The sequence below is a fragment of the Microcebus murinus genome, chromosome 11 (assembly GCF_040939455.1).
Source record: "Microcebus murinus isolate Inina chromosome 11, M.murinus_Inina_mat1.0, whole genome shotgun sequence".
NCBI classification, from domain to species: domain Eukaryota; kingdom Metazoa; phylum Chordata; class Mammalia; order Primates; family Cheirogaleidae; genus Microcebus; species Microcebus murinus.
This window is the reverse complement of record NC_134114.1, coordinates 41632653-41657940: the sequence shown is the minus strand read 5'-3', so window position 1 is coordinate 41657940 and position 25288 is coordinate 41632653. Positions and strand designations below refer to the sequence as shown.

Genomic DNA, 25288 nt, shown 5'->3' with positions numbered 1-25288 from the left:
ATGACAACACTTATTGGGGTGTACTGAGGTGGTTTGTATTTTAGCCTCTCTCCCCATGGTAACAGGCAAGAGATCTGAGACTATCTCACCATTGCCATGTGATGTACGAACAACTGTGTTACCAATAAGCCATAAGATAGGAAGGATTTTAAGTCATTTTATAAATATGACTCTACGTATCTCTTCTCAAATGCTGTATTTCAAGCTGATGAAGATTTTTTTTGGTGAAGGGGTTTTTGGAACCTTGAAAATTACGTTGAAGTTAAAACTAGCTAACTTGGTTTGGGAAATAGGATAACCAACCAACCATCTTGATTTAACAAGGCCTGAGGAGTTTTGGGAATCAGGATTTTCAGTGTTAAATCCTGGAAAGTATGAGGCCAACCAGGGCAAGTTGATCCTACCCTATAAGAAAATGAAAAACAAATAATAATAAGCTTCCTCTATGCACTATGCTATACCTGTAAATATTAGCCAAGGTTATTATGCCACAAAATGTACTTTCTGATCTCACATTTTCATCCCTTGGCTAATGGAACATCCTGTCCTGGTAGGAAAGCACTCGCCCTGTGAATAGTAGCCAGTCGAGGTGGAGAATTCTTAGACTTTGTCAATTTATGTTGCTTTCGGCATACCACAATAATTGGTTCTCTCCAAGTCAACCTTTATGCCTGTGATATAACTGACTGCAAGAACTTTCAAGTAAGGAAGCTTTCCCTTTAGATGTTTCATTACAGATGGATTCATACGAAGTGTTTTTGTGGGTGGCAGTTGTTGGTTCTTAACCCTCAGAAGCTACTTGATTGAGAATTACTTTCATCCCTCAAGAGGAGATACTGGGTTAAAGCATAGTATTCAGACCCAAGCACTTCAGCACTATTTGAATTGAACCAAAATGAATTGAATTTTTGTTCAACTCACTCCATCTACTTATTGTGTTTCTTGTTTTTGTGTCTAGAAAAAGGGGTTGGTGGGTGATACAACAATGATAAAAAGTGATACAAGATTTTAAGGAATTGATTTTCTTATTCAGCCAATGAAGTGGATGGACTATATAATAGAATGTTGGAAGTACTTTCCAGTCTAACATGCAAAGCCAGGAGGGTGGCAGCTACTTGGTTATTTCATTAGCTTGAAATCCAAGAAATGATTATAAATTTCATTCATGCAGCACAAATGATTTTCTGGAGCATGGGGATAAGGATACACAAGAAAAAGTTTTGCCATCTGTGAACTTAACGTTTTATCTGCTCACAAATAATTGAGGCTCAGACTGCTCATTTACAAGTTGCCTCATTGTTATGGGTCACAAGTATAACTCAGAAAGAGGCAAATCTAAGTCAATCTTTTTAGGCAGAAGTCTACCAGTGCGCTTAATAGCTGGCTTTTCAGGAGAGTTTGCTAAGCTTTTTACATGTGCCTATTTATCATTTTCTTCTCACATAAAATCCACAAGGTCGATATTTAATGGTCCTTATGTATAGGTGAGAAAATCAAGAGCTAAGTGCTTATTCACCATAACACAGGCCTTGTATAGGGGTGAACTAGTATCCCCACCCCGTTATAAAGAGACATAGTCTGCAGGATAGTTTCTGAAGCTCTTAGATGATTCCTTGTAACATCAGAGAGATAGGTTTAGCACTTTGTTCTGGAACTTTAGAATTTGTCAGTTTCTGAATTTTTACAAAATTACCCCCAAATCAGTGCAAAAATTGCCAATTGTTTTAATTAAGCTCATACTCAGAAATGAAATCTAATAGAGTTTTCCTGCCCAAGAACCTCAATTCTACCTTCCACAACATAAATTTTGAATTAAAAAATAATCAATGAAAAGATAATGAAAATAGAAATTTAATGTCAGATAAGTGTTTTAATGGAGAAAATATTCATTTATTTATTTAGAAAGTTAATATTTTCTGAGATTTCTTAGGTTCATGGTCTTATATACAGAGCCCATATATTCCATTCATTTTTTATGTTTCTTTATTTCTGTTTTTTATTTGTTCGTTTGTTTTGATTTTTTCAGAGACAAGGTCTCATTCTGTCAGGCTAGAGTACAGTGGCATGATCACAGCTCGCTGCAACCTCGAACTCCTGGGCTCAAACAATCCTCCCCCCCTTAGCCTTCCATGTAGCTGGGACTATAACCCACCACACTTGGATAATTATTTTCTTTTTTGTAAAGATGGAGTCTCACTGTGTTGCTCAGGCTGGTCTTAAACTCCTGGCCTCAAGTGATCTTTCTGCCTCTATCTCTGAAAGTGCTGGGATTATAAGTGTGAACCACCACACCTGGCTTTGTATTATGGCTAAATAAAATACTTTCCTTTTAATCATTATGTAACATTGCATTCAAATCATTTCAAAATGAAATATGTATCATAAAACTTCAGGAAAAAAGGTAAAGTAATAAAGTAACAATTCCTTACATATTTGTAATAACTGTGATATAAATATTATAATTTTCATTTTATAGATGAGGAAACAAAACCGAAGATCAAGTGAATTTCTTAGGGTCACATGGCAAGCAAATGAAAGACTCCAAACTGGAACCCAGTTTCCTAGCCATGCAAGAAAATATTAATACAAGGTGATTCCCTGGGTCAGCACTGTAGCACTTGCATTGCTACGGGAACTTAGCATTTAGAATCTTAGAGAAATAAATGTCACCACTAAATAGGAAGTCACGCATGTAACCTGGAGCATTCTCCCTGAGGCTTTTTCCTTAGTAACATCAGCCTTCTCTCGTCAATCCTAAATCTGCACGTTGTTTTCATGATGCTGAAATTATCCTTGGTTGATTTAGTTCATCTGGATAAGAAAAAAAATATTTGTCATGAAGAATTTTTAAATAGAGTGATATGGCTTGTGGCAGAATGATTAAAATAGAATTACAATTGTTAATATTAATAAAATAATAATAATACCCTCTTATTATGGGGGTATTTGCTATTTGTGAATCACTTTCATATTGATTAGGTCATACATCTCCAAACAAACTTTGAGGTGAAAGATATGCTGTTTTAAATTATATTTTGTACTTCCATTGTTGGGAGGAGGCCAATGAGACATGTATAGGAAGATTCTTCCTGTAATAATTCATAAATTTATATATATAAATATGCAAAGGTGTTTCAGTATTACTGTATTTACCTCTGAATTATCATGCTGTTTCTCATTAATTCCCTTGTAACTGATTATTATAATCCTGGTGATAAAATTTAGTAACTTAAATGTTTTAAAATAATATCCCCATACTTGAACTTTATGGTACTAAGAGAGTCTGGAACTAAAGTAGAAAAAAAATCACTAGGTTAACATAAATTTATTGCTTTGTTTTCAGAAGGAACTATACATCTTCTGACAAAAAGTTAGTGAATTCCTAGAAAAATCATGACTCTTGTTGTGGATAGTCAAAGACCCAGTTTCATATTCAGACAAACCAATATAAAGAAACCAAAATATCCCTGAAGTCATAGATCAAAAAATTTCCTAAGTAGTTACTATGAGTCTGCAGGTATTGGAAAGCTGATTCTATAGCATCAAAAGGCCTGAATGCAAGTCCAGCTACTCCATTTAAAGAGCAAGAAATGTTGATTAGTCTCTTAGCTTCTGTAAGCTTTTATTTTTCTTCTTTAATACAGGGTCAACCATAGCATGCGAGCTGATTTTGAATTTATGTCCACTGTAAGGAGCTATACTATTAATAATATTAATAATAGGATTGACGGTCAAAGGGTCTGGTATGGAGCTGAGTTAGTTTGGACAAGTTACTGAACTTCTCTAAGCCTCAATGAGCTTGTATGTAAAATCGGAATGATGCTAATAGCTTCTCAGCCTACCACAGCATATGTGTGCAGTAACTGTTCAATACACTGCTGTTGAAGAAACTAAATTAACCTACTAGGATTTTTTTAAAAGATGGATTTATAGCATTTTATATTGCATACATATATACTTTCAAATGATCTTGGACTCATTAGAGTAAATGCCTTAAAAGCAGTAAAAGTATACATTTGGGAGTAAACGAAAAAATTTTTCTTCAGCATCAGTGCAATACAAGATCACACAGTATAATAAGTAATTGTGAAGAAATGCTTAATGTAGTCATATTTTCTCTCACTTTATCTAAAAATCAGTCTAAGTTCACTAGTTTTTCTTTTATAAATACATATACACATATAGCAATACTGTGAATACAATGTGATAGTCATCAAAAATAAGCTAGAATATAAAATGTTTTTAACAGTACATATTCTTCAGTTTGATCAGAGGCAGGAAGAAGGAAGGTTAGCGTATTTCATCAGTTCTAAGATGCCATCAATTGAGTGCAAGATAGACCATTCTTTTATTTACTGTTAATAACAAAAGAAAAAATCTCTGCTAAACAACCATGACTTATTATCAACTATAAATTGCATTCCAAGTTCAAATATGTTAAAAGGTAAAAAAAACATAAAAAACTGCATCCCAGAATCAATGAAATGTGACATATTATACTAAATCGTAGTAACCATGTCCCATCAGAGTGATAATTGGGTACCTGCTTCACTTTGTCCTAAGTAGAACAAAAAAGCAAATTGAGTTTCATCAAATTATGTTCATCACATGGTTATTTTTTTCAATAGCGACTATATATATTTTAAGTAATTTCCAAGGGATATATCATTCTATCTTTGAAGTTAGATATAATTGTTGCTAGGCGATAAACTTGCCCACAGCATTGAAGGCACATTTTGTTTCAGGGCGATTAACATGCATTTTCTTTCCTGGGAGGTTGCAAAGAGTAGTGGTCTAAAGCAGAGACTCTACAGCCAGACCAACAAATCTTAGTTCTTTCTTTCTAGCTATAAATTAACTATTCTCTCTGTGCCTTGGTTTCCTCGTCTGGAAAATGGGGATGACAGTACATTATTCACATTATATGATGAATTGATGAGTTTACATGGGTAATGTGCTCAGAAAGTGTCTGATACATAGTATGTACCAATAAATGCCAGCTTTTATTTAGTATCGTTGTTGGTTTTCAGAGAGGTTGAAGAACTTCAAGAAAATAATTTTTCCCTTTTCTGATGTTGCTATTGTAACCTTCACATACACAGACTAGTGAGGAATAACTGGCTTCCTCAAACCTGACCACATAGAACCGCTCCTACCACAGCTAGCTGCTATTGTGCTATTTCCTGCTGGGAATGCAGAAGATGAATTCATTTGACCAAGCCATGATTATGAAAATAGCAGATTATTGTTATTGCCTCCCCCTTAGCTTCTTAAATCTCAATATTTTTGTCACGTTTTCCCAATGTTGGCCAAGCTGCTTTCACTAGAACTGTTACATGAATTATCTACAGCATTACATTTTGCTGTTTACTCTCTAAGTGAAACTTGAGGCACAGGGACAGACTGTTTGACTAATGGTGTGGAACAGCATGAATTCAGGGGACAGAGTGTGGTCTTTGTAATCAGACCACCCAGAGTTGAAATCCTAATGCTATCCATGCACCAGCTTTGCGACCTTGAATAAATTATTTAACTTCTCTGAATCTTGAATTTTGAGGTAACTTTTTTGTTTGTCACAACTTGGAACTTGCAAAAAAATTGCAAGGGGATACCAAAAAAATCTCATGTACTCTTTACCTCAGTGCGCTGATTGTTAACACTTTCACTTTTGCTTTATCATTCTTGGCGTGTGTATATATATATATTCATAAATTTATAGATTATTTTTTCTGAATCTTTTGAAAGTAGATAAGAATAGTCTCTTATATAACAAGAATACATTTATCCAGTTTAGGAAATTTAGCATTGATATAATTCTATTACCTAATTGGCAGACCATATTCAAACTTCACCAATTGTCCTAATAATGTCGTTTGTTGCTCTTTTCCCAGCCCTGAATCCAGTCACAGGATTCACACATTTTATGAGTAGTCATGTCTCTTTCCTCTTTTTCAATCAGACTTTTATTAACTTTTTGAACTTGACATTTTTGAAGAGTACAGGCCAATTATTTTGTCAAATGTCCCTCAGTTTGGGTTTGTCTGAGCTCTACTTATGATTAGATTCAGGTTATGCATTTTGAGCAAGAATACTACCTAGTGATATGTACTCCTGACATCATGTCAAGGGGTGTGTGAAGTCAATTTGTGTCAGTATTGGTGATATTAACTGAACATTGATTAAGGTTTTTACATTTTATAGTTACTGTCTTCCCATTTGTAATTAAAAAGTCGTATGTGGCAATATACTTTTTTTGGCTATGTGGAGATATCTTGTTTCTCATCCAACATTTACCAACTACGTTTACAATCCATTGGTGATTCTTGTTGTATCAATTATAACTATGGCAGCAACAAAATGGTGATTTTTTTTTAAATGATGATTTTTTTTAAAAAATTCATTATTGTTTTTACATTTTTAACTGAATTATATGGTTAAAGAAGAGCTTTCTCTTCTCCCCATTTAGGTATTCATTTATTTAGTATCAGTAGGGACTTAATATTCTTATTTATTCAATAGGCTATAGTTCCTTATCGTCATTATTTACTTTATTATCCTTATCCTAGAATCAATTTTCAAGGCCATAATTTTCAAAGGAAATTCCTAATGAACCCAATGTCAAAAGAAAAGAAGCTTCATCCCACTATACATCACAAACAGGGCTATGTTCTAACCTGAATGGTTACTGAATGCCAAATGAGAGAATCAGTATTTTTGAAGCTGTTCTGGGTTCTCTCTGTGTGTATTTTTTTAAATTAAGGTATAATTTAGAGACAGCAAAAGTCAACTTTTTAGTATACATTTCTGAGACTTCTGACAAATGCATACACTGGTTTATTGTCCAAAAAGTTACCTGATACACTTTTATATTCATCCCACCCTCTCCAACTCATACCCTAGCAAGGAGTGTTTACCATCCCTAAGGTTTTGCTTTTTCCAGAATGTCATTTAAATGGAATCATACAGAATGTAGCCATTTGTGCCTGGCTTCTAACGCTCGGCAGAACACACTTGAGCTTTCATCTCAAGTATTGGTCTAATATGTTCCTTTTTCTTGCTTGGTAGTATTCCATCGTGTGGATGTCTCAGTGTGTTTCTCAAATGTGGGCCCTGATTACTCAATCCTTCATTCCTCTCTTCATTCTTCCTCAATCCTTGCTTCTCTTTTCCTGCTCATTGCCCTCTCCACACTCAAGGAGGTGAACCTCTGCTCTATTTGGGGCAGATTGGAGGATGCTAATTTGATCTTCTTTTGTGGTGTGAGCTTTGTGAATAGAAATATGCTTATACTAAGCCAATTTTTTCTCTCAAAATACAGTTGTGAAGGTTAAAGAGAAGGCTTTGCCTGTTGGTCTCCCAGCTCTGCCACTTACTAGCTGTGAGATCTTAATCACGTTACCTCATCTCTCTGTGCCCGTGTGTCCTTATACTTGGAATGGAGATGAGAACAGTATCTACAGCATTGAGTTATGAGCATTAAGTAAGTTCACAATTGTGCATGGCTCAGAATAATGCTGTAAGCTCTTAAGAAGTGCTAGCTGTTATTATTTAGAGCCATTGTGACACATAGGAGGGCATTTATTTTGATTCAAGATGTAGCATATGCAAAACTTAATTTGAGTTTGGTCTTGCTCTAGAAGGAGAGTGTTCCCATAGTCAGGAAGGTGGATTTGGGCTGAGGGATAAAAGCTAGAAACTCTCTTGGCTAACAGCTATGTGGTTGCCCTATGCGTGGGAATGAAGAATTTCTGTATTCCTCGCCTCATTTGCTAGTAGAAAACTGTCTAACACACACTCATGCACTGTTCCCATCATCCCTGCTCTGAGATAATTAGATTGGCCTGGCTGGTATAAGAGCTGTGTCTGGGTGAATTACGAGTTTAACATTTATCTGACTTACACAGTCCCCTTAGCAATAGAAGCACAGGCTTGCAGGGAAATATTGCTGCCTTAATCCTCGTGTGGGCTCTCAGGCCATTTCACTCCTGCGGACACCTTGCCACCACCCTCAACAACAGTATTCTCTGCACATTTTCAATCATTCCTGGTTGCTCCTGAAAAAGGACAGAAAGAATTACAGGCAAAAAAATAATTTTATTTTCCCCTTGTTCTGACCTCTTTGATCTTGAAATATTGATAAAATAAGTTCTTCCAACCTAGCTTATAGTTCCTGTGCCTCAATAAAAGTTGTGTAAGTCTCGCCTACGGTGCCTGCTTTACTGGAGGATAATCCCTTTGTTCATATTATTCTATAAACCTAGTATTTACTTCATTTATACAATCTTCCTTTGAGATTTTAGAAACACATTTTTTAGATGTGGATCTATATTCCTTGGGCTTCTATTTTTATAAGCAGTCTAAGCTCCAGCAAACCCTGCAGTAATTATAAAATAGTATCAGAATAAATTATCACTGTGTTATAAGCTTCTGATATAAAAAGAAAATCTTTTCAGTTTCAGCCATTTAAATGATAAAGCATTTTTATACAAGTTACATGAGTATAACTTATATTTTAAAAATCCATATAAATAAAATAATTAAATTAAAATTATCTAAAGTACCACCACCTGGAGATAATTCCTTTTTTATTGTTTTTTTTTTTTTAGAATTATCTGTATATCTATCTATATGTGTAAATGAAGAGACTCCTACTTTAACTTCCTATGCCAACAAATAATTTCTACATTCTAATGGCTTCATGATTTTATGCCATCTTTATCATCTACTAAATAATACATACACACACACACACACACACTCTCACACACACACACACACACACACACACACACACACACACACACACACACACACGAGTCCTGTCGGGAAAGTACCCAGCCATTGTTAATATAACAAGAATGGTTAGCACTATATCAATGTAGCCTGGCAGCCAAGGAGAGTGGCCAGAATGACTGAGCAAGTAGAGGAGAATCTGCATCAAATTTTGCGTTAAGCTTAAACATTCCTCGGTGAAAATTATTCAGATGATTCAGAAGGCTTTCGGGGATGATGTAATGAATGCAGTACATAAAAGTGTGGCACAAAGGCTTCAAAGGTGGTCGAGAATCTGTTGAAAATGATCCATGTTCTGGAAGGCCTGCAACAAGCAGAACACCTGAGAATGCTGTACGGGTTAGGTTAAGAGACGCTGGGAGAACTGTGTGAAGTCCCAAGGTGCCTACTTTGAAGGGGACTGAGATGTTATTGTCCTATGTACAATGTCTCTATTTTTCATATTACATGGCTGGATGCTTTTCAGACAGACCTTTCAGACAGATATACATATATCTTTGTATACTTGAATCTGCCTTTTGACATTCTCTGGTCCTTTATCTTGCTGTATATGTCAACACTATTTCCATGATACTTCAGTTTTAGAAACTTTATAGTATTTTTTAATGTTTGATTGAGGAGGTTCCCCTTTATTGCTCATTTTTAAAATTTTGAACTAGAGTATTATTATTTGACAACTATCTACTTTTAGAAGAGAGTTGTGGTTTTAAATGATATTTTCCACACTCTCTTACGCAGATTTCACAAGTGCAGGCACACACATATACACATACTTCAAAGCCAAGCTGTTGTAGGAAAAGGGTGATGGAGAGAGAGCTGGTTTCCAGCATTTCAACTCCTTCTCTTGCATGGGCTTCTCATGCTGGGAGTTCTTGGAGATGCCCAGTGTTCTCCGTCTCTCTACCAATGCCTCATCACATCTTCCTTTCAGTTAGTGGTCCAGCTAGAAAGGAAAGACAATTCATGTCAGACTTCTCTCTCATGGATATTTGCATTTTAATATTATCTACTTCTTTAACCCAAAGAAACGAAGTCTTGATGCTGGAATTTCAGTTTTCTAGACTTGAACCACCAAGTGAGAAATTTTTCATCCCCCATGGATAACTATATATTTCACAAACCATGGACCTAGCTCTGACCCAGGAAATCCAGGCTCATATATCATGCTATGTATCAGTTTTGAAGATTTAAAATATTTTCCCAGCATTAAAATTGATACTAAATTCTGACAATTATGTACAATGGAGCCTTAAGCATTCACAGAAGTTACTGTTTAAACCAGGCGTCCTCAAACTATGGCCTGCAGGCCACATGTGGCCTGCTGGGTTTTTTGCCACTGCTGCCTGTCCTGCTTAGCAGCCGACTAGTCCTGGGCCCACAGTGTGCATGTGTGGAATGTGTGCCACACTTTCCAACAGCCCTCCAACAGCCTGAGGGACAGTGAACTGGCGCCCTGTTTAAAAAGTTTGAGGACCCCTGGTTTAAACAGTTGATAACTGTCCAGTAATGGGGAGCAAGTGAAAGAATTGGAACAGGGGAGTGATGTTATAAAAAGACGTTTGGGGTTTTAACATGACATCACTGTGCAGGATAAGTTGCAAGGGAAAGCGGCCGGCAAAGAGAGGAATCAGCTGAGTCAAACATTAGTAACCGTGGGGGCATCTGAAACATTTGTAGAATGTTTAATGAATGTGTAGGCTTTGCAGGCAGGAGTAATTAAATCCCATCGTCTACAGGTAAAGCTTGGATGTTTAGGTTTTATTTATATTAATACTCTCCAGGTGATTTCACAATTTTTTTTTTTTTTTTTTTTTTTGAGACAGAGTCTCACTTTGTTGCCCAGGCTAGAGTGAGTGCCGTGGCGTCAGCCTAGCTCACAGCAACCTCAAACTCCTGGGCTCAAGCAATCCTCCTGCCTCAGCCTCCCAAGTAGCTGGGACTACAGGCATGTGCCACCATGCCCAGCTAATTTTTTCTATATATGTATTAGTTGGCCAATTAATTTCTTTCTATTTATAGCAGAGACAGGATCTCGCTCTTGCTCAGGCTGGTTTCAAACTCCTGACCTCGAGCAATCCGCCTGCCTCGGCCTCTCAGAGTGCTAGGATTACAGGCGTGAGCCACCGCACCCGGTCACAAATTATTTATTGTGGTAAAATATGTATAACATAAAATTTTAACCATTTTTAAGTATACAAATTACCAAGAGATTTTAATTTGGGCTCTAATGAGTTCTAGTTAAGAAGATGGAGAAACGTATTATATAAAGGAGATAGAAAGCTTTTGAAACAATGTGGCTTATCCTTAAATGTAAATTAATCTATGACATCTGTGATTTTTAGCTAATCACTTGATAAACTCATGGTGACTTTCACTAAATAATAAAAAGAAATTGAGCTATTAAGCCTAAAGAAGTAATGAATTCCAGCAATGATTTGTCCACTTCAGGGCTTCTTTGGATTTATAAGTACATCCTAGCTTTAGTAACCAAGACTTTTCATGTGGGATAGCCAACTCATTTTACTGAGTTATAGTTATATAGTTATAGCTTTCTGGCAAATGCTACATGTTTTCTATCTCATACTCTGTGTGTGTTTCTCTAAATAATTCCTGAGATTATCAGCTCCAAATATAAATCCTCACCTAAAATATCACTAAATATTGCTATTATTGTTAAAAGCTGGTATATAGATGCCTTGAAACAAGTCTTCCCTATACATATGTTAAATTTGCAAATGTAAAAGCTTTAGTTTTCTCTCTTCCCTTCCACTTAGTTTCCCAGCAGCCTCACAAAAACAGCAGCCAGTGGTAATCATTACAAATTTCATTCTCAGACTCTTTTCAGTGGTCATTAGATGTGCAGCATCAGAGGTTGCACAACAGAAGCAAACTATTAATACTATGCTCTGTTACAATCCCCATATCTGAATGTGGTAAGCAATAGCTCATTTTAATCTTTGACTGCTAAAATAAAAATAAAGAAACATAGCAAGTAGTCAATGACCCTCTGAAACAAGGCACAAGGAATCAATTATAGGGAACAGTTCACCAAAGTTAATGTGCAAGACATGTTCTTGCAGATTTGGGAAGTCATAATGGCTGGGTCATTTCTATACAAATCAAGATCAAATTCCTGAAAATGACTACTTGCCCATGAACTTATAAAGCATCATACTAGAAATAAAAGTTTTGAGAAGAACTGAACCAGGTACTTCCAAATTTTTTCCCTAGGATGAAGTAAGGTCATTTGATTAAGATCAGAACCTTGATATTTTGATATCCTATTATAAATCAGGCTAATATGATAAAAAATCTGAAAAACCTTCTTCTCTTGAAAAGCTCTTAAAATTTTATTCTTCTAAGCAACTTAGACAGCAGTGCAAATCCAAAACACGACATGAATAATGTGTTCAATCATAGAATCAATAGTTCCAATTAATGTCAAAGAAGGAGCTATCTACCAGTACTCTCCTTTCTTGAGATGATCACAATTTTATGCCCTTTTAGGGAAGTTAAAATAAACTAATATTTAAATTTCTCAACATTGAGGTTTACAAGCCATACTCCTCAGTTCCACTGTAATAAGGCAAGGTGAAATGTTTCAGTGCTCTAGGGTATCTTGCAAAGGACAAACACCCTTATGTAAACGTGGCAGCCCAGCTCCCTAGAAGCCAAGTGTATTTGCCATGTCCTGGGGCTCTTAGAGCCTCACCAGGGAAGCATGTTAGGAATACCATTCAACCCAGCAATAGCATTGTTGGGCATCTACCCAAAAGAGCATAAGACATTCTATTATAAAGACATCTGCACCCGAATGTTTATGGCAGCACAATTCACTATTGCAAGATCATGGAAACAACCCAAGTGTCCGTCAATCCATGAGTGGATAATTACAATTTGGTATATGCTCACAATGGAATACTACTCAATTCTAAGAAATGACAGTGAGCTAGCACCATTTATGCTATCTTGGATTAAGCTTAAGCCTGTTATCCAAAGTGAGGTGACACAAGATCAAGAAAATGGGCTCCACATCTACTCTCCATCAAATTGGTACTGACTGATTAAAGCTATGGTGCTCAAAAGGTGGTAGTGTTCACCAGGGTTTGAGGGGTGGGAGGAGATACACATCTTAGGGTTGTGGCAAGCATTGTGGGCAGGGAAGGGAATACCTCTAACCCTTCGTAGGGAGAGGCAAAAATATACAATGTAACCAAAAGGTCAAAAAAGGAAAAAAAAAAAAAACTTTTATTGGGTGATGGGCAGATGGTAGGGGGGAGGAGGGGAAGTTTATATACTTACAAAATAGATGCAGTTCACACCACCTGGGGGTTGGACACGCTTGATATTTTGGCAAGGTGGGGGACGAGGGGAGGAATGGCAGGGGCAATATATGTAACCCTAACAATATTTGCAACCCCATAATATGATAAAATAAAAGGAAAAAAAAAGAATGGAATTACTCTGGAAGACCCCTCTTGGCTTAGGTTTACTCCCACTCAAAGAGATACTCATAGAACCCAGTATCACAGAACTTTCTGACTAGAGTTCTTGTTGCAGAAACCTGTTAGAGAATTCCACGTAGTTGAACCACATCGGCAAAGAGGAGCTGGGGACAGAAAAGCCAATGAAAAAAGGAAATGTGAAAAATATACTAGAGAAGTTATGATTGGGGAAAGCAGCAAAAGGTAACCTGGAATATGATAAAGATGTCTGGACTTATCCAAATAGTGATAGAGAGTCATCAAAGTACTCAGAGAAGAGGAGTGATGCGACAATGCCGGGAAGATTGTATGGGAAGATTGTAGGGAAGATAATATGATGCCATGATGAAGATGGGTTGAAAGGGGAGTTGACCGGCAGCTAACTCTGAGACACTCTGGAAGTGAGATAAAGTTTAGTGAGGAATGAGTTATTACAAACCCTCAATGTTGAGGTGGTAGGTTGTAGGGAGGTCTTCAGCCCTCCTTACTCCTGGCCTCGACCATTTAGGTTGAAGGTGTTTCTCTAGTCCACAGTTACGCCACATTGGCATGTTCAGCAGGTTGTTTGGCTCCCAGCCTTGAAAGAATCAAGCCTGTACACAGCTGTCTTCTCCTGCTGTTGGAGCCTATGTGCAGAATGAAACAGACCATTAAGTTCTGTCCTGGACTATTCCATAACTAGACCTCTGAGTGCCCAGGCACAGGCAAGGTAGACTGTGGAAGGATGGCCCAGGCTTGTCAGCCTCAATCGCCTGGCTGACTCAGTGAATCAAAACCTCAGCATTATTATTCATGACATACAGTGAAGCATCTTCCGCCAAACCTTTCCGGAATAACAATGAGTATTATCAGCACTGAAAAAGCAGAGTCATCTTTGCCAGGATGTGATTTCCCTCTCAAGAGACAGCAAACACTGAGAATTTGTTTTGAAGCAGAAGAACATTCAGGAAAAAAAAATTTCAGGAAAGGGATAAAAAGTGAACCAATGAACCCAGAAATGAGTGTTGATGTTAGCCAGGGCTTTACGGAAAAGAAGCCTTTAAAGACTACATGGCAAGTCGCAGATAAATAACATGCCACTTGTGGGCACGATGGGCAAATGTGTGCTTTCATACTGATTAATCGGCCCCACAGTTACCTCTGGGCCAACTCACTGCACTGCCGGCTGCTGGTTAGCATGCCCATTCCATTGTTGAGTTCTGGACTCGGAGGGCCTCTAGTGGCCGCCAGCCTCATTGGGAAAAGAAGAAACAACTGCTATCTCATCCGAAGAGCTCTGTGCTCAGAATTTAAAACGTGATGTTCTAAGGCTGCCTCCTTTTTGTGACAGGGAGTTTTGGAGTGACTCAAAGGTGAGTGGATTCTATAATAAAGAAACAGTGACGTTGGTACTTCTTGACTTTATTTGTATCTATTATTGAGTTAGTACCACAAGAGGTTCCCTGATGAAACTGAGATGGTTAATATATACTGTTCCAGAAAATGTGATTTTTACCTTCCTCTCACGCCCAGTTTTAAATGCTGGGTAAAGTGTTTTTAAAAGCTTTTAAAGACATTTAGTTCAGCTGGGAACACACTCTGCTTACCTCTCATCAACCGCCACTCAGAAAGCCCCTACGAATGTGCAAGAGAACAAATAACACAGCCTTTGGTGGGAGCAGCAAAATGCACCCAAGCTTTTTCCTGTTGGACTCTTACTGGCTCCTTTTTCCTCTCAGAATAGAAGGTGGGATTGGAAGTACATTCGTCTGGGAGGTGCTCAAGTCAGAAAAGCTGGTAAGAACTAGTTGAGTCTGGACTAAAAAGGATTGTATAGAATGAAGCCATGTCATGGAGGGAATATATCTATCCTGTTCTCCACTGTGTCTCCTATGCTTCATACATAATAAATATCCAAAACATTTTTTCCAATAAAAGAATAAAAAATTATTGTGTTTCTTAGAACTAGTTCTTTTCCAGGCTATATGAAATGTGTTTCTAGAAAGTTCTTTGTTATCTAGCCCATATCATCAGGATAAGAGACTAGATAGGGATTTGGGGAAGGGAGAAGAGAAATGTTAGTTAGCAATAGAAATGTGCATATTGCCAATATCCCTGGAACTATGTCTTCTTGGAGTTACTGCAATAATCAAAAGAAGACTGAATAAAGCATGAAACCAGCAAGGGAGAGTTTCCTTACACCGAGGAGTTACCAAGAGTCAGAGAGAGGCCACTATACTCAGTATTTACAAACTTAGGACAAAATGCCTTTACAGTTGATTATACCTCTTTACATACCATATTTTATTTGGGGGAATGATTTATTTCGGGGACTAACTCATTGAAACCAAAGTGTGTCAAAATGTGGCTGAGGTCAACCAAGGAATCCTTTTGAAACGCATCTCTAACAGTGCTCATTATATACGGCAGACTGGACTTATGCATTTATCTCCTCTCCGTCCCAAGTCCCGATTCGATCAGTAGGAAAAAAATAAAAAATATGTTTGCCCATAACAACACATAGAATGGGAGAGAGGCTTTCAACTGAATAGATATTTCAGTAAGTTTCTGGAAGGCAGAAAGATAAAGGTGATGGTTATTACAGAGGCTGAATGGGAGGAAGCTGAATCCATCCACGCTACAGGTGCTGCTACCAAAGAAGCACACAGCCTGCCAGGGGAGCACTGGCAAGGCTGCAGACTCAAGACCCAGAAGTAGGAGTGAAAAATGGGGGCCTAATGGAGGATCTGAATACAGAATAGCTGATTTCCTCAACCCATCAATCCTGACAGCCAGAAGCCAGGCATTTATCCCAGAGGGGAGACATGAGGGGTCTTCTCTAAAGAAAGGGAACAAAAACTGTCTGGGAGAACCATGGCAGACAGTGTGAATATTGTCATAATAAAGAAAAATACACCGCTTCCTGGAATTTGGGGCCTACCCAACATAATGTCTAGCTTCTCACCCACTCCCTCCAAAGCAATAGTAATTATTAACATACATCACTCCAGTCCACAGAACCCCAGGTCAGCCTTCATCTGACCTGGTTCTGAAACACAAAATGACCGATTAAAGCTTACCAGGCCTTTTAGGACAGACTTCTAAATGACAGAAAAAGTAGACAACAAACACATTTTAAGAATTGCTCAGAAAGGAATTAAGATTATTCTGGGAATAGAATGTCGAATCAATATTTACAGAGAGATTTGAGAAGATACATATTCACAAAGCATGAACAGGATGCTATGAAGAAGGAACTGTCAGAGAATATGAAAGAGATCTTAGAAATTAAAAATATCATTGAAAAAATATGATTAAAAATATAAAAATTATTATCAGGTATTAAAGATAAGATCAAAGAACTTTTCCAAATAGTTTACATTTTCTTTCTTTTCTTTTTTTTTTTTTTTTTTTGAGACAGAGTCTCACTTTGTTGCCCAGGCTAGAGTGAGAGCTGTGGCATCAGCCTCGCTCACAGCAACCTCAATCTCCTGGGCTCAAGCGACCCTACTACCTCAGCCTCCCGAGTAGCTGGGACTACAGGCATGCGCCACCATGCCCGGCTAATTTTTTCTAGATATATTAGTTGGCCAATTAATTTCTTTCTATTTATAGTGGAGACAGGGGTCTCACTCTTGCTCAGGCTGGTTTTGAACTCCTGACCTTGAGCAATCCTCCCACCTCAGCCTCACAGAGTGCTAGGATTACAGGCGTGAGCCACCACGCCTGGCCAGTTTACATTTTCCAAATAGCCAGAAACTGTTCTAAGTACTTTATTGACATGCAAGCCTATCATGTTAGATAATAGTATATTGTTTTTATTTATAGCTGAGGCATAAAGCAACTGTCCCAAGGTCACTTAGCTATGGAGCCAATATTAGAACCCAGATAGTTTACCTCTAGAGTCCATGAACTTAATTAGCATGCTACACTATTTCCAGTAATAACTAACATTTATTAAGTGCTTACTATGTGGTAGGCCCTGTGATAAATGTAGTAACTCATTTAGTCGTCTGAACAACCCCGTGGAACACGTCACTATTAGTCCATTCCATAGATGAGGATATACAAGCAAGAAAGGTTGAGAAACTGCCCTGAGTCATACAGATGGTAAGTGGGAGATGAGATTTGAATCCATGCAGTCTTGTTTCAGAATCCATTATGCTTCTAAAATACAAGGGAGTAAAAATATGAAAAGAAAGATAAGGTTTGCAACCAAGCAATTTAATACCTGACTTCCAGGAGTTTCAAAAATGAAGAGCAGAGAAAATAGAAGTGAAGAAATTATCAAATAAATTTTAAAAGGTAAGTTCCCTAGCCAAAGGAAGACACAAAATTTCATATTGAAAAGGCTTACTAGAATGCCATGGAACCTGATTTTTAAAAGAACAACACCTAGACATAGCACTGTGAAATTTTAGAGCAAAAATGAGAACAAATTTCTATTGGGGGTCAAACTATGATGATGAAACAAGGCAGGAAAAAAAAACAGACAAAATGAGATTTGACAGAGAACAGACATCTCATTTACTATATTGAATGCTAGGAAATAGTGGAGCCATGACTTAGGATTCTGAGAGAAGTGGGTGGGGTTCAATGAAGAATTCTGTTCTCAGTCAAATTATCAACAAAATCTGAAGACAACAGAAAAATTTACATGTGTGAGAAATGAGAAATTTTATCTCTTCTTGTAAGTAGTTACTTGAGACTCTGCTCCAACCTGGCAGAACTAGACAGTAATGTTTTTAAAATCACAAGATCCAGGAAATAACGGCGTCAACCTATGAAAACAATTAGGAAACACCCACATGCAGCAGGTGCCAAGATCAATTAATTACTCAAGGTTGAAGCAAGGGCTACAGAGCTCCAAATGAGAAGAAGAAAGGGAGACAGGCAATTTTAAAATGGCAAGTTCGAGAAAACAAAAGAAAGGATATATAATCACAACTTTTCCCCTATATATTAATATAGTAATATAAATGTTTTACACTAATATTCAACCTATATATAAAATAAAGATGATTATGGTTATAAAATAGAATGTAAAGGTTGAAAAGTAAAGCGCATTTGATAATAGTGGGAAATTAAAGGAGAAAGAGAGAAAGGAGGGGTGACATCAGGGCTCAGTGTGTGGTTGTACAGTTTGTGCACTGCACCAAGATGCCCAGCTAATGGTGCATGGAGGATTGAAGGCCAACACCTGGGAGAAGGGGCATGTTTTCTTTGTACAAAAGAGCTATCAGCCATGCCTACATGGATTGAGTCTACCTGAAAGAATATCTTTTCCTATTTGACACAAACATGTTATTCATAATCATAGGTGGCCTTAGGGGAAAGTTATGATAGGGGCACTAAATTTGAAAAGTTAAGAGATACTATTTATAGGTGAGAGAATAAAAGGTTCAAGCATGCATTTAATGTTGCAATGGTAATTGATGTAAAATACATATATACATGTAGGAGATAGAGGAGAGATTGGGGTGATTGTCAAAGTGAGATAGCACCTCATCGATCATATGAAGAGCCAACAAATTGTGATATAAGCATATTTAGAAATGTGATAGTATCTATAAAAAGATCTAAAAACTGTTAAAAATGGTTGCAAATAGGGAGGGAAATGGGGCTGTGACAAACATGTGGTGCCAGTTATTTCTTTTTACTATAGGCTCTTCTATACAATTTGATTTTTTTAAAACTACTATGCATGTATTATTGTGATAAAGCAGGTATTTTAAAGCAGTACAAAAATATTTTAACTTAGTATATTTTCTCTGACTAATCCTTTTTTCTTTGTTGCTATATTTTAAGCCTAGAAAATCTGGAGATTAGAGGATATAGAAATAGATAGAACGAAATCACATACTAGTCAACAAAGATTATGTTAGAGAAAATATGTGAAAACAAAGAACCTTTTGTGGCAGAAAGGTTTGCATAGGAAAGAATAATAGTAAGAGAAAAACACAGCAAACAATCTGAGTAGAAAAAGATAGGAAATTCTTTTTGCCGCATGATTACTCATGCATTCAAGAAACATTTATTGAGTATTTACTCTGTGTCAGGCACTGTGATAAAAAAAAAAAAAAATTGACCTAGATATGATCCCAGCCCTTTGGAAACTCACAATTTTATAGTATTGGTACAAATAGATCCCAGTATGCATAAGACAAGCCATGGAATAAATACCACAAGAAAGGTGCAAATATAGTACTATAAGAATTCAAAGGAAGGTAATATCCCTTGATGTGACAAATTATCAACACAGCTAATGCTGAAAGTCAGGGAGACATCACAGGACAAGATAACAATGTAATGGCCAACTATCACTATGAAAGAATGTATTCCTCGATTCTTAACCATGACTGCAGAATCTTTGAGGCAAATATCAAAATAATAAATCATTTTGACAATATATGCTGAAATAATGATAGATAGTAAAAGCTCTCATGCCAGGAATATCTATTGGAATTTTAAACACTCTCCCAAAACCACAATCAATAAATGGAAACAATCCTCTTCTGAAGCATCGATTGAATTATCCTGAACCAAAAGTTAAATCTAGCTTCTAAACAGGCTCAAGGAAAGTATACTTCTGGGATATCTTCTCTTTTTTAGGCCACAGAGCTTCCACATGATACTGAGGTATAATCATGATGTTAAGCAAAACTCAAGGTACCTTTAATGGGGTCAACAGAAGAGTCTTCAAATATATTCACAGCATACATACATAGCATCTACTCCAATAAGGCCAATGTGATATTGCCTTTCTATTGACTTCAAGGCTTATGTTGGTCACTTAATGGGGTACCTTTATATCCCACTTATTTTTTCTTTCCTGTGGTTGTACATTCCTTAGCTCTTCCCTTCCACCCTCCCAGTCACTCTTCCAGGGATATTGCTGACCTGGGAAAGAGACACTGGGCATACATGTCTCAGGCACTTTCCTTCTCTTTCCTCTTTCATGATCCAGTTGCTCACAGAGACCCACACATTTTACTTCAAGCCCAGTGTTTTATAAGGGCAAGCTCCCACAAGGAAGGGTGGTGGACATCCGGTTGTGCTTGTAGCTGACAGTGTAAATCTTCAAATTTGTGGGTGCAGTATTAGCAAACCCACCTGCCTAATGGACCCCAAACCACTTCTCCAACAGATCAATATCAGTAATAAATGCTGGACGCTACTCTCCATCTTCCTTATTCTTCTGACTTTCTTATTCAATTCAGAACTTGAGTAAGGATAGGGATTAATATTTATCAGATCCCCTCAAAACCCAACAACAATCAATCTCTCATCAAATGTACCCAGGATGAAGCACTAAGATTGGCATCATCAGGGCTTCTATGTTGCACCAATGATACGATAAGAGCTACAAGAGTAGTTAATTATATATTAAGAGGTCACAGAATTTTTCCTATTCTCCTCTACCTTTCTTGACACAGACACACAGTACAGTTTTTATTTCTCCCCACATACACACACCTGCATATATACACATGATATACATATAGATTAGAGAGAATTAGAAGACATATGCTATCACCTCCTAGTGGAACCCTGTAGTAAATGTGGACAAGAGAGAAATGGAGGTGGTAGAGAGAGAAATATATTGAGTTTCAGTTTATTTTGAGAAGTGAAAGAAATGTACAAGAAACAAATCAAGATAGCACAGCCTCACCATAATTTTTCAAGGATTTTCTTTTTACATTATATAAATTAAATTGTGGGCTTTTACATTAAATATTTACATGGTGTTCTAGGCACATTTTCATTATAGTGATGACCTCAATCCTTTTTCCAATGAATCTAGCAAGGCATCATTGGCCCTGCATAATGCATCAATGAAGTAGTTAGTAATCTGTACATTTTAACTGGGGAAGAAAACTGAGAATCTTTTTCCCTGTTCCCACCCCTTTCCTTCTTCCTTCCCTTTTTAGCTCCCTATCAAGTAACCAAAGATGTTTGAATTCTACAATTGGTTGTTGGAGTTCCTTTCCAATGCAGTTTGTCTTTCTTGGTGACAAGCAAGCACATTAATTTGTACTGAGGGAGCTGATATTTGGGCCCAGGAGCTAGAGATGGAGAAGAGAAGAGAAAAGACTCCAGGAAAGGGGGAGGGGGGGGATGACCTGCGCTGAAAGGGAAGATAAGAAATGTCAAATATAAAATCACTTGCTTCTTTCCATAATTTTGCGCAAGATATTTATATATGGCTATAAAACAACACACTTTCCCTTTCTTTGAGACCCTCAAAACTCCCACAGATAACTTTTTAGGTAGGAAGCAAGAAAAGTTACTCAGAATTCAGTTAGCTGAGGAAAACAGAATACATAGTGAGGAGAAGAAAGGCACAAACACTGGGCTGCAAACTCACTTGGGTACATGGTGGATAAATTAAAATTCCTAGAAGAACAACAAATAATTCTCATGCTTAAATGATTCCACTATATCACTTAAAAGAAATGCAGGAGAATTTTAAAAATCCATCCCAAAGGAACTGTGAAAACATTTCCAGTTGTAGCTGAAGATATAGAAAACAGGAAATATAAAAGTGCTTACTTAACAAATGTTTAACAATTTCATTCTAAGTAAATACTAATGGGGAAGCTCTACCATGAGAAGACTTTAAAAATTCCTGCTAGGAAACTGCCTCCTAAAGGCTTTGCACTATCATTTCTCTCCTGGTGCCTGAAGTGTAAAAAGAAAACATTCTGCCATGTATAAGTCCCGGTAGGTATAAATCCATTATTACCCAACATGTCAGCTCACTTTGTCTTTTATCCATGTTAACGTGGTCATCTAAATCTAATGATATTAATTTTTAAAATATGAATTCTATACAACTTTAGATAGATATTATTATAGATAATAATAGATAGATTATCTATATAACTTTAGATAGATAATATTAATGTAACTTGAAAAAATGCTATTAACAAGTTACGTCTTTTTTTTTTTTTTTTAAGAAAACACACATGGAATCAGCTAGCATTTCCTATCCCATTGAATACATTAAGCAATGAGTTTGTGATGTTTAAAAGCCTAAACTGTGTATTAAAGTGTCCATGATATTTTGTTTGGGAAGAAATATTTTATTTTTAACCAACATTCTGTAGTCAATTCAGATTTTTGAATCTCTAATTTTGCAGCAAAGGCAACTTGTGAACATCGTGTTTGTTTTTGAGTTTCTTTTTTCTAATAAATAAATATTCAGATGTGGGATAGCTTGTCTTCTCCTCCAAAGGGAAGCAATTGGAACATGACTTATACCTGGAATAAATCAGGTTTTTCCTGCTAACCTAAAGAGTCATAATGGAATTATAATCTCTGTTTCTATCTCTCGGGGTAAAATCTATAGAGGTGGTGATGGGAAAGACAGAACAAACCTGGTAAAAAGAGGAGTAATACAGGACTATTCCTTTATTTAACTCTATTTGTCAGGTTAACACTGATAAAAAGCTAGAAGTAGTTCCAGTTTTTAAAAAAAATCTTTTAGGTAGGAGAGGTGAGCTGGGGATGGGTAAATTCACACCTAACTAGGGGTATAATTCACACTATCTGGGGGGTTTGCATGCTTATAATTTTGACTCAAACGGTACAAAAGCAATTTATGTAACCAAACTGTGCCTCTGTAATATTCTGGAAAAATAAATAAATAAACTATACAGGAGAGAAAAAAGAATATGTATGATTCTTAGAATGGAAAAAATTTGTTACATCTTCTAAAGATATTCTTAAAGTAAATTGACATTTATTAGGCATTTATCACGTGCCACATCCTTTTCAATATGTCATTCTATTTGGGTGCGGTCAGATTTATTGAGGTGTAATTTATAGTTAGTAAATGTTACCCTTCTTTGGCAAATATATGTAGTCATTTCACCATCACTACAATCATGATATAGAACAGTTTTATCATTCCCCAAAGTCCTCTCACATGCATTTGCCCTCAATCCCCTGCCCCATCCCAGTCCCTGGCAACCATTGATTTGAATTCTGTCTCTATTGCTTTTGCCTTTTTCCAGATTTCATAGATGGACTCAAATATGCTTTTATCACTTAACATGATTCTTTTGAGATTTATTAATATTGTTGGATAAATCAATAGTTTCTTATATTTTATTGCTTCGTAATATTCCATTGTATGGATGGACCATACATTTTTAATCCTTTCAGCAGTTGATGGATATTTGGGCTGTTTTCACTTTTGGCTACTATGAGTAAAACTGCTATAAACTTTCATCTACAGGTCACTGTATGGCCATAGGTTTTCATTTATCTTCAGGAAATACCTAGGAGTGATACTGTTGCATCTTATAGTAAGTGTATGTTTATAAGAAGCTGCCAAGCTCTTTTCAAAAGTGGCTATACCATTTCCCATTCCTGCAACATATGAGAGTTCCAGTTGCCCTGCAACCTCTTCAACACTTGGCATGGAGTCGTTTTAATTGTGTCCATTCTAGTAGGCGTACAATGGAAACTTGTTTTGATTTGCATTTCCTAGTGACTAATGATGTTGAGACATTTTTCATATGCTTATTTGTCCTCCATATATCTTCTCTGGTGACATGTCTCTTCACATCTTGTGCCATTTTTTATTTGGGATTTTTGTCTTCTTATTGAGTTGTAAGATTTTATTATATATCTCGGATACTGTGCTATATTAGTATCTCCAACCCTATGGCTTGCCTTCAAAAGTTCAGCTTTTCCCACTACATCAAAAAATTACAAACTGAGTTCCACAGGAGATCAGAATTCTGCAGAGCTGCTTAGGGCTGTTGAGGCAGGTAAGGGGCAGAGAATTTCTGCTACCTTTCATCTCATCTTTCCTTCCTTTCTTCTTCTCTTTCTCTTTCTCCCTTTCTCTCTTTTTCTCAATTTTTCTGTCTATCCATTGACATATTTTTAATACTAAAAATTAAACTATTGGGTATTGCATAAGATTTTGTTTTAGCAAAACTTTTGGAATTACCCCTATAACGTAGCAGGTTGTGATAATTGTTTACTACGTCAACTATAATCTGACTTTCCAGAATTGTATTAAAGCCTTAGGGTGATCCTAATAGAAATTTGCCCTAACGGTGATGTTTTAAGACCTTAGTGGACTTTTGACATTCAACAGTTTAGTGGTATCCACATATTACACTATACATGTTAAAATTACTGACATCCCACATTAAATATATTTAAATTTTTTATTCAATGACTTATTTATGTCAGTATGGATTCATGGCTAGTCATTTGAAATATTTTTTCAAAATATCAAAAGGGTACAATTGTTTTGGTTACATGGATAGCTTTTATAATGCTCGAGTCCAGGCTATTTGTGTGCCCGTCACCTGAATAATGTTCATTGTACCTGTTAAGTAGGTTTTTACTGCCCTCCTCCCCCACCCCCTTCTTGATTTCCAATTACTTTTACTTCCCTCTGTGACCATCAATTAGTTCCAGCTTATCAGAGAGTGCATGTGGTGTTTGTTTTACCCTTTCTGAGATACTTCACTTAAGATAATGGTCTCTGGTTCCATCCATATTGCTGAAAAGGACATTAATTCATTTCTTTTTATGGCTGAGTAGTATTCCATGGCAGATATATACCACATTTTGTTAATCCACTCATGAATTGATGAGTGGCTATTTATTTTATACTTTAGATTATAATCTTATACTACTTTATTTTGTTCAAATTTCTTGTTTTGCCACTGAAGCTCTTTCAATTGGTTCCTGTGTCCCTAAATAAATTTTTTTAATTAAAAAAATTGAAATGAATTTTAGAATTTTTGTTTTTGAAATTATTTGGCTATGGATAACGCATTTGACATTTGGCTATGATTTCTCAGTAATCATCATGTAAACTTAGGAGTTGGAAAGTGAGGAAAAGCTACTCTACAAATTATTTCTGAAGACAATGTAATTTTTGTGATTATTAATACTAACAAGTAAATGTACTATACACTAAATTAGTCCTTACTAATTTTGATTTTGTAGTTTTATTTGGTGCATTTTAGAGTCAAAGTTTCTTTTCTTCACTGTTTGTC

General features: G+C 36.6%; 1 long non-coding RNA gene across 1 annotated transcript in view; it reads right to left on the bottom strand.

Moving 5' to 3' along the window:
* Positions 1-2050: 2050 nt before the first annotated feature.
* LOC142873791 (uncharacterized) overlaps positions 2051-25288 on the bottom strand; it is a 39257-nt gene continuing 16019 nt past the window's right edge. The window contains exons 2-3 of the long non-coding RNA XR_012921766.1: positions 7901-8054; positions 2051-2811 (exon numbers count right to left, since the gene is read on the bottom strand). This is a non-coding gene — a long non-coding RNA (uncharacterized LOC142873791). The remainder of the gene's footprint in view (positions 2812-7900; positions 8055-25288) is intronic.